This window comes from Euphorbia lathyris, chromosome 2 (genome assembly GCF_963576675.1).
Source record: "Euphorbia lathyris chromosome 2, ddEupLath1.1, whole genome shotgun sequence".
Lineage (NCBI taxonomy): Eukaryota > Viridiplantae > Streptophyta > Magnoliopsida > Malpighiales > Euphorbiaceae > Euphorbia > Euphorbia lathyris.
Window position 1 is genome coordinate 184,812 of NC_088911.1, and position 10,972 is coordinate 195,783.

Consider the following 10,972-nt stretch of genomic DNA (forward strand, 5'->3'; position numbering starts at 1 on the left):
TGATCAGCGCACAACCTGAAAAGATAAGGGTCATCCTAAAAATAATATTTAATTTCAGCAAAAAAATTTCTCCTCTGATTAGTGGACAGTTTGTGAGGCTTGAGCGAACTTGCTAGGTAATTAGCAATATCGGCAAACCACGGCGCAGACTGTGAAGTGTACAGATGTTCGTCTGAAAACCTTTCAACAATCTCTGGTTGTTCCTGATTGCCTTGGTGATCAATCCTTGACAAATGATCAGCTGCGACATTTTCCGTTCCCTTTTTATCCTTTATTTCTAGATCAAACTCTTGAAGCAATAATAACCATCAGATCAGCCTCGGCTTAGCATCCTTTTTCGTGAACAAGTATCGCAACGCAGCATGGTCTGTGTGAACAACAACCTTGGATAGAACTAAGTAGGGTCTGAATTTGTCGAAGGCATACACAACTGCAAGAAGTTCCTTCTCGGTAGTTGTGTAATTCTGCTGGGCCTCGTTCAATGTCTTGCTTGCATAGTAAATAGGCCGGAACGTCTTCTCAATCCTTTGTCCAAGAACAGCTCCCACACAAGTATCGCTTGCGTCGCACATCATTTCAAAAGGTTGCTCCCAGTCCGGTCCTGTCAGTATAGGCGAGTTGATCAGCTTGGTCTTTAAGATCTCAAACGCCTTCAAACAGTTTGCATCGAAAGAGAATTCGGCTTCGTTATGAAGTAAAGCCGACAAGGGAAGCGCAATCTTTGAAAAATCTTTGATAAACCTGCGATAAAACCCTGCGTGCCCCAGAAAACTTCACACATCTTTTACATTGGCAGGCACAGCTAGCTTTTCTATCACCTCTACCTTTGCTTTGTCCACTTCCATCCCTTTCTCTGAAATTTTATGCCCGAGGACAATTCCTCCCGTGACCATGAAGTGGCACTTCTCCCAATTTAAGACCAAGTTAGTCTCCTTGCATTGCACAAGCACAGCTTCGAGGTTGTTTAGACAGCTATCAAATGAGTTTCCATAAACTGAGAAGTCGTCCATGAATATTTCTACGGTCCGCTCCACCATGTCATGAAAAATGGACATCATACATCGTTGGAAAGTGGATGGAGCGTTGCACAACCCGAACGGCATTCTTCTGTAAGCATAAGTCCCATACGGACATGTGAACGTTGTCTTTTCTTGGTCCTCACTACGAATTGCGATTTGGTTGTATCCTGAATACCCGTCGAGAAAACAATAGAAAGAATATCCTGCTAACCGCTCCAGCATCTGATCAATGAAGGGCAAATGGAAATGATCCTTCCTCGTGGCTTCATTGAGCTTTCTGTAATCAACACAAACTCTCCACCATGTAATCATTCTTGTGGGCACCAACTCGTCTTTCTCGTTGAGGACTATTGTTGTTCCTCCCTTCTTTGGCACAACGTGAACAGGGCTTGTCCACACACTATCAGATATTGGGTAAATAATGCCAGCATCGAGAAGCTTGATCACTTCTTTTCACACAACCTCCTTCATGTGGGGATTTAGTCTGCGTTGTGGTTGGACAGTTGGTTTGTGCTCCTTTTCCATCAAGATTCTGTGAACACAGACTGCAGGACTAATTGCTTTTATGTCATCAATTTTCCATGCGATTGCATCCTTCTTTCTTTGTAAAACCGCCATGAGTTGTGCCTTTTGATCAAGAGTTAACTTTGAGGATATGATGACCGGACTTCCGCTGGGTGGTTCAAGGAATGCATACTCGAGGTGTGCAGGCAACGGTTTCAATTCTGGTTTAGTCACCGGCACAGTTGGTATCTCCGGTGGTTCTTGATGAGTAGGAACAGTAGGATCGAAAGGAGGTGCCGGTAGGCTGGATTCAATGGAACAGCCTGTTCCTTCGCATATGTTCACCTCTTCTCCCAATAAAGTTTCTAAAGTGTCATGTTCCTGCAAAGTAGAAAGACTTTGAAAATCATCCAAGAAACAGCATGTGTCATCATTATTATTTGCACGTCTCATTGCCTCGTTCATCTTAAAGATGACTTCTTCCCCATTAATCCTTAAAAATAATTGTCCGTCGCCTACGTCTATCAATGCCTTCCCTGTGGCTAAGAATGGTCTACCTAGGATGATAGGAACATGCAAGTCTTCATCAATGTCCATTATAATGAAATCAACGGGCAAAATAAATTTCCCTACTTTGACTAGCATGTCTTCCACAACCCCCTAGGATAGCACACTGAACGATCAGCTAATTGAATAGACATACGAGTAGGTTGGGGTTCTCCTAATCCAAGTTTTGCATATACAGAATACGACATGAGGTTTATGCTAGCCCCTAGATCACATAGTGCATTTTCAATATTTAGCTTTCCAATTGAACAAGGAATCGAAAAACTCCCTGGATTTTTTAGCTTATTGGGTAGCTGCTGCTTGTTTTGGAGTATTGACGAACAATCTCTGTTGAGTTGTATCATGGAAATGTTTTCCAGCTTCTTTTTGTTCGACATGATGTCTTTGAGGAATTTGGCGTATGTCGGCATCTGTGCCAGTGCTTCTACGAAAGGAATGTTGATGTGTAACTTCCTTAAGGTATCCAACACTTTCGAATTCTGTTCTTCCAGCTTCTTGTTGATTAGACGCGTTGGATATGGCACAGGTGGAACATACGGTGGTGGTGGTTTATACATTCTTTCGCCCTCCTCTTGATCCGGCCTACCTGTACAGTTTGCCTTCCTTGTTTCTTCATTACTAGGAACAGCCTATTCCTGCTCCCCTTCAGCTTCCTTGGACGTTCCTGCACACTCAACATTCTTATCAGTCAAAACAATTGGTTGAGTTTCCTTACCAGACCTTAGGGTGATTGCCATGACGTCGCCTTTAGGATTTGGCTCTGTGTTGCTTGGCATTATTCCCTTTCCTTTTGACATGGATGAAGCTATCTGGTGAACTTGTGTCTCAAGATTCTTGATCGACGCCTGTGTCTGTTTCATGAACTGCATCATCATTGTTTTCATATCTGGCTCTACGTCTTCCTTTGGTGGCATAGGTTGCTTGTATTGCTGCTGAGGTTGTCGTTGGTACTGTCCTCCTTGCTGTTGTTGATACCTTGGCTGGTCTTGATACCGTGGTTGTCCCAGCTGGTCTGGTTGGCCTGTCCATCCAAAATTTGGATGGTTCCTGGTTTCAGAGTTGTATGTGTTAGAATAACGGTTAGGCTGGTTCCTTTGATTATACCCTGCGTAGTCACATTCAGCCTGTGTGCCCTTTCCTTGCTTAACTCCGGGACAATTTATGTTGAAATGAGCTCCTCCGCAAAAATCACAAATTTCATTGAATGGTGGTTCATTGTGGATTGAAGACACATTTATCTTTCCCAGCTGTCGAGCAAGCTGTTCTACCTGACTTGTCAGTTTTGACACAACATCATCATTTCCCATCTTCTTCCCTTCACTTCTGGCTGAGTGCCAGTTGTAACTTGTGATGACTACCTTCTCAATAAGGTCATACAAAGCATGTGGCTCAAGATCTTCTGGATTACCGTTAGCAATGGATTCGATTTGAATTTTGTAAATGTTGGTCACACCATTGTAGAAATTTTGCACTTGCATCCACATAGGGATACCATGATTTGGCACCCTTCTCAACAACTCCGAGACACTTCATTTCCCACCACGACAAGCCATAAAAATGAGAAATGAAGTCAGGTAGAGCAGCTTGCTAGACAGCTCAGAAAGATAAATGTGTCTTCAATTCACAACGAACCACCATTCAATGACATTTGTGATTTTTGTGGAGGGCTTCATTTCAGCATCAACTGCCATGGAGTTAAGCAGGGAAAGGGTGCACATGCAGAATGTGACTATGCAGGGTACAACCAAAGGAATCTGCCTAACCCATACTCTAACACATATAACCCTGCCACAAGAAACCATCCAAATTTTGGATGGACAGGCCAGCCGAACCAACAGGAACAACCGAAATATCAACAACAGTAAGGAGGACACTACCAAAGGCAACCTCAGCAGCATTATAAACAACCTGTTCCATAAAAGGAAGATGTAGAGCCAGATATAAAGATGTTAAGCCCAAAATATACCTAATATATCATCAATGATTACATCAATATTGCTACGAATTTGTGCTATTTATACCTATTTAGAATACTTTTACGTTCGAATATGTTTCTTTCTTACGAGGTACCTAAATATTTGGTAAAATCCAAATAGGAGCGAAAGAGGTTCAAAACAGAATAAAAACCCTACAAAAAGAGTCAAAAACAACGAAGATCAATTACACCAAAACGAGGACAAAGACGAGGTCAGAAACAGAAGAAATGTCAAATTCTCGGTTGAGGAAACCAAATTCTCGGTAGAGAATTTTGTGAAAGTCGCGACCGAGAATCCTAAATTCTCGGTCGCGACACGCGTCGTCCAACAGCTCATTCCCTTCGTCCGAAGACCAAATAAATGCTCCCCCATTCTCGGTCGAGAATTTGCATTCTCGGTAAGTTCAGAAATTCTGGAAGAAGCCATTCGCACACTTTCATTTTCGATAAAATGCGTTCATTCGGGTGGATAAAGATGTCTCTTCGCAGAGGATACGATCCTTCACAACGGACACGACACTTCAACCACGACTCTTCAACATCTATAAATAAAGAGTTGATGGAGAGTTGAAAAGATATAGAAGAAAGAGATTAGTATAGAATTATTGCAGAAATTCCGAGTCGAATGATTCAGAATTTAGATTTCATTTCTGTAAAAAGCAATATGATGTACACACATTGTTTATTCAATAATAACAAACACAGTAGCGTTTAGATTTGTTCATATTAGTTTACATTTTGGTAGAGGCCGACCGTATCCCTATTACGAAGTTACAGCGAGAAGATTGAGTAGAGAATCAGCCCTGAGTTTGACAAACTCTAACGAAACCCAAGGAAAGGATTGACAACCCGTTCACTTGCACGCCGTAGAATGTTTTCATGCTCCTTGTTCTCTGTAAACTTGTATCAAATTTATGTTTCATCTAATAAAGTCCGTTCTATTCGATAGATTTTTATGCAGCACTTTGGTAAAGGATCTGAGGTGGATTGCTGGTGTTTTCATTAAAACGTAGTTAAATTCAAAATCTTTACAAGGAAACTTTGTTGAACAACTTAACAAATTAATATCATCAGTAGAGTATTAATTTGATTAAGGTAGCGATCTTACCCGACCGTAGGAAGATTGACTATGGTTCAAAGCCCTAAAATTAGAGGTTCCGTCATTTATTTCATTGTTATAATTTATACAAAGTTTAAGTTGTTTTCTTTGCTTAATGCAAACGAATACATTTGTTTACTTTTCTAAAAGTACTAAACGTTCCTGTCTTGCAAATTCATCCCTAAATCAGAAGTATTTTCTAACATTTGTTATGCTCTAATCTAATTCTTATTCTAGCAATTTCAAAACCAAATCCAATTCAACGATTTCACATATTATAAACCTTAAAAGTAAATCTAACTGATTCAAAATAATTTTTTGTTAAAAAAGCGTTCCCTGTGGGATCGATATCTTTTATTACTACAAGCGTATACCGTGCACTTGCGGAAATCGCTCAACAAGTTTTTGTCGCCGTTGCCGGGGAACGCCAAAATTTTCGACAAAAATTTAGATTTTTCGTATTTTATTTCGAATCTAGGTTTATTTATACTTATTCAAAATTTTATATTTTATTTATTTTTAGTTACTAACATATTTATTTTTCAAATTCTGTTTTGAAGGTAGTTTCGGTTCGTGCGAAATTTCAAGAAAACAAGAAAAACAAGAAAAACAAGAAAAACAAAAACAAAAACAAAAACAAAAACAAGACTCCAATAAAACCAGAGTTACCGAGCCAGAAATTATGGCCACACTCATGGATTACGCTAGGCCAGGAGTGGCCGGTGTAACAAACAACATAGTTAGACCCCAAATTAATGCAAATCAATTTGAGATTAAGCCAGCATTGCTTAATATGTTACAAAATAACGTAACATTTTACGGGTTACCCAACGAAAATCCTAACACCAACTTGACAAATTTCTTAGAAATTTGTGACACTTTTAAAATACCGAATGTGACTGCGGAAGCAATCAATCTTCGCCTTTTTCCTTTTACTTTGAAGGATCGAGCCAAAGAGTGGTTAACTTCTATGCCAGCCGCATCATTTGAGACTTGGGAGCAATTAGCCCAAGCGTTTTTATCAAAAAAATTTCCTTTAGCAAAAACTGCAAGAGTCATAAAAGAGTTAACATCTTTTTCTCAAAATGATAATGAAACTCTTTATGAGGCTTGGGAACGTTTTAAAGAACTTCAACGTTTATGCCCACACCACCAATTTCCCGCTGAACTTTTAAGGGTAAATTCCAAAAAAAACCCCTGTGGTTTGATGTTGTTCCAAATAAACCCTTGTGGTTTGGTTTTACAAAAAAAAGGACCGTGGTTTCGCCGTTACCCGAAAAACGGAAATTGACTTAACACCGTTAAAATGCTGACGTGGCAAGGGGCAGAGTTGGAAATTCGATTTTTTTTTTTTAATTTTTTTTTTTTTCTTTTTCTTTTTTTTTTCTTTTTCTTTTCCTCTCCCTTCTTCTTCCTTCTCTCCTCCTCCTTCCTTCTCTTCTTCTTCTTCTTCTTCTTTTTTTTTAAATTTCTGAAATTTTATTTTTTTTAATTTTTCTTTTTCTTTTTTCTTTTTCTTTTTCTTTCCCTTCTTCTTCCTTCTCTCCTCCTCCTTCTTCCTTCTCTCCTCCTCCTTCTTCTTCTTCTTCCTTCTTCTTACTTTTTCTTCTTCCTCCTTCTTCTTCTTCTTTTTTTCTATTCTTTTTTTTTAAATTCCCTTACTCGAAGAAATTTGGAATTTTCCCGAAATCTGGAATTTCCAGATTTCGGGAAAATTCCAGATTTCTCCGGAAATCTGGAAAATTTTCCAGATTTAGAAATCTGGAAATTTTCCAGATTTCTGGAAAATTTCCAGATTTCATACGGAAATCTTGAAATTTTCAGAAATCAGGAAATTTCCGAAACTTAAAAAAAAATAAAGGAAGAAGAAGAGGTATGAAGAAGAAGAAGAATGGAGGAGGGGAGAAAAAGGAAGAAGAAGAAGAAGAAGAAGAAGAAGAAGAAGGGAAGAAAGAGGAGGAGGAGGAGGAGGAGGAGGAGGAGAAGAAGAAGAAGAAGAAGAAGAAGGAAAAGGAAAAGAAAAAGAAAAAGAAAAATTAAAAAAAATTAGATTTCAGAAATTAAAAAAATAAAGAAGAAGAAGAAGAAGAAGAAGAAGAGAGAAGGAAGAAGGAGGAGGAGAGAAGGAAGAAGAAGGGAGAAGGGAAAGAAAAAGAAAAAGGAAAAGGAAAAGAAAAAGAAAAAGAAAAAGGAAAAGAAAAAGAAAAAGAAAAAGAAAAATAAAAAAATAAAAAAAAAAATCGAATTTCCAACTCGGCCCCTTGCCACGTCAGCATTTTTAACGGTGTTAAGTCAATTTCCGTTTGTCGGGTAACGGCGAAACCACGGTCCCTTTTTTTTGTAAAACCAAACCACAAGGGTTTATTTGGAACAACATCAAACCACAGTGGTTTTTTTTGGAATTTACCCAACTTTTAATGCAAACATTTTACAATGGTTTAAATCCTACAACTAGAAGTTCATTAGATGTTATGTCTGGGGGTTTATTCATGAAGAAAACGTTGGCCCAAGCAAGAGAACTTTTGGAGGAAATGGCAATCAACAGTAGTATGTGGCCCATGGAGCGTGGACACGTACCAATGGCGAAACCATCATCCTCAACTACGTCATCAGTTAAAGGTATAGTGAATCTTGATCCAGTTGCGATGTTGCAAGCCTAATTTTCTGCCTTATCGCACAAAATTGATAGGTTTATGGCACCGTGTGATCCTAATGGTAAGCCAATCCAAATGGATGTGGATTATGAAGGTATGAGCGAAATTGAACAGGTAAATTTTGTCCAAGGGCAAAATCAAAATAATAACCCTTATTCCAATACATATAATCCTGGATGGAGAAATCATCCTAACTTTAACTGGAGAGATAATAATAATAATGCTAATGCTAATCAAAATCGTACCACTAATTATCAAAATCAATCAAGAGATACGATTAGCACTTTATCTTCTAAAATCGACAAATTTATTGATGCTATGGGCGGAAAAATAAGTAATCACGATGATGGTTTTAAACGGATCGAGAATAAATTCGATCAGCTTATTAAAAACCATTCATCTAGCATCCATAATTTGGAGGTTCAAATTGGACAACTCGCTAAATCAATTCCATCCCGTAAAGAGGGAAGTCTTCCCAACCATACGGAAGAAAATCCGAAAGAGCATGTAAAGGCTATCACTCTTCGTTCAAGGAAAAATTACTTAGGTCCGGAAATGCCCGGAAATTCGACTTTACCAGGAACTGATTTACCAAAGTCCAAAGAAGATACATTAAACCAAAAAGATGCACCAATTGATTCTAGTACAAAAACTTTTGTACCCAAACCACCTTTTCCACACAAAGTCCGCAATAAGGACTATGACAAACAACTTTTAACATTTTTAGACAAACTTAAAAATTTGCATATTAATTTGACGTTTATGGATGCGATTACGCAAATTCCCAATTATGGTAAATTCCTAAAAGATTTAATTTCAAAGAAAATCAGTTGGGAATGAATTTCATCCATTTCACTAACCGAAGATTGCAGTTCAATTGTGTCAAGTAATTTGCCCACTAAACTCAAAGATCCCGGATGTTTTACCATTCCATGTAAATTGGGAGATATTGAATTTCCCAGTTGTCTCTGTGATTTAGGAGCAAGTATAAATTTGATGCCATTATCAATTTTTTAATAAGTTAGGCTTAGAAGAAGATATCAAACGTACCAATATGGTTTTGCAATTAGCAGATCAAACCACTAAAAGACCATATGGTATAATTGAGGATGTTTTAGTTAAAGTTGACAAATTTATTTTTCCTACCGATTTCGTGATATTAGATTTTGCATATGACGTTAATTGTCCGCTAATCTTTGGTAGACCGTTCATGAACACGGGACGTGCTCTAGTCGATGTGTCGGAAGGGAAAGTAGTTTTACGAATAGGAGACGATAAGATCGAGTTTGATATGAATCAAGCAATGAGGTATCCTATGGAGGATTTCGCTTGTATGAAACTTGATCTAGTTGAAGAATGTGTAAATGACATTGTTCAAAAAGAAGAAATAATAGAACCTATAATGAGTGAGGAATTAGAAGATAAGGACCCAGAGCTTTTGATTCGAGAAGATGGACCAGTTCCGCCTTCAATTATAGTTCCACCTAAATTAGAACTTAAAGAATTACCAAACCATTTGAGGTACGCTTTCTTAGGCGAAGGCGATTCTCTACCTATAATTATCTCTAACAAGCTAACACAGGTTCAAGAAGAAAAATTAAAAGATGTTGTTAGAAATAGAATAGGAAGTATGGGATGGAAAATTTCAGACTTAAAAGGAATTAATCCTAATATAGTAATGCACAGAATTCACTTAGAAGAAGATAAGCCACCTAAAGCGGATAGGCAAAGACGCCTTAATCCGAATATGAAAGAGGTAGTAAAAAATGAGATTGCCAAACTTCTAGACAATGGAATCATTTATCCTATTTCGGATAGTGAATGGGTTAGTCTGATCCATTGTGTACCTAAAAAGGGAGGCATAACTGTTGTAAGGAATGACGAATGTGAATTAATACCTACACGAACCACCACCGATTGGAGGGTTTGTATATATTACAGAAACCTTAATAAAGCAACTAGGAAAGATCATTCCTCTTCCTTTCATTGATCAAATGATCAAAAGGATAGCTGGTCATGCTTTCTATTGTTTTCTAGACGGTTATTCTGGATTCTTTCAAATATATATTTACCCGGATGACCAAGACAAAACAACCTTCACATGTCCTTATGGAACATTTGCATATAGAAGAATGCCCTTTGGTCTATGTAACGCACCAGCAACATTTCAACGTTGTATGACTGGGATTTTTAATGATTTCATTGAAGATATCATGGAAGTTCTTATGGATGATTTTTCCGTTTATGGAGATTCTTTTGATTCATGCCTACAAAATTTGGATAAAGTTTTGTCTAGGTGTGAAGAAACAAATTTAGTATTAAACTGGGAAAAATGTCATTTCATGGTTGACGAGGGAATTGTTTTAGGTCACAAAATATCAGAAAAAGGATTAGAAGTGGATAGAGCAAAAACTTTAGTAATAGAAAAATTACCCCCTCCAACTACTGTTAAGGGAGTAAGGTCGTTTTTAGGACATGCAGGTTTTTACAGAAGATTTATTAAGAATTTCTCTGGAATTTCCAAACCACTTACTAATTTACTCATGAAAGATTCAACCTTTGATTTTAATGAAGATTGCGTTAAAGCTTTCGAAACATTAAAAACTGCTTTAGTTAGTGCACCTATAATTGCTAAACCCGATTGGGATTTACCTTTCGAAATCATGTGTGATGCAAGTGACTTAGCCGTCGGATGTGTTTTAGGTCAAAGAAAGGATAAGAAACTTCATGTCATCTATTATGCAAGTCACACACTGTCCGGTGCACAATTAAACTACACCACAACCGAGAAAGAAATGTTAGCTGTAGTTTTTGCATGCGATAAGTTTAGGTCATACTTGTTAGGTTTAAAAGTTATTATTTATACTGATCACGCATCTTTAAGGTATTTATTTGCTAAAAAAGATGCAAAACCACATCTAATTAGATGAGTTTTATTGTTACAAGAATTTGATATAGAAATTAAAGACAAAAAGGGAGTAGAAAACCTTGTCGCCGATCATCTATCGAGACTTGAAGATGAAAACGGTCCTATAGGTGAAACTATCGGTATACGAGATGATTTCCCTGATGAACATCTCTATCAAATAAAAAGTGTCATGTCACCATGGTATGCGGATATTGCAAATTATCTTGCAGCCAACATTGCTCCGGA

General features: G+C 37.8%; 1 non-coding gene across 1 annotated transcript; it reads right to left on the reverse strand.

Annotated features, from left to right (window-relative positions):
• Positions 1-6,215: 6,215 nt before the first annotated feature.
• On the reverse strand, positions 6,216-6,322 carry LOC136220995 (small nucleolar RNA R71). The gene has a single exon (XR_010684790.1). It is a non-coding gene; the product is annotated as a small nucleolar RNA R71 (small nucleolar RNA).
• Between the last annotated feature and the right edge of the window lie 4,650 nt (positions 6,323-10,972).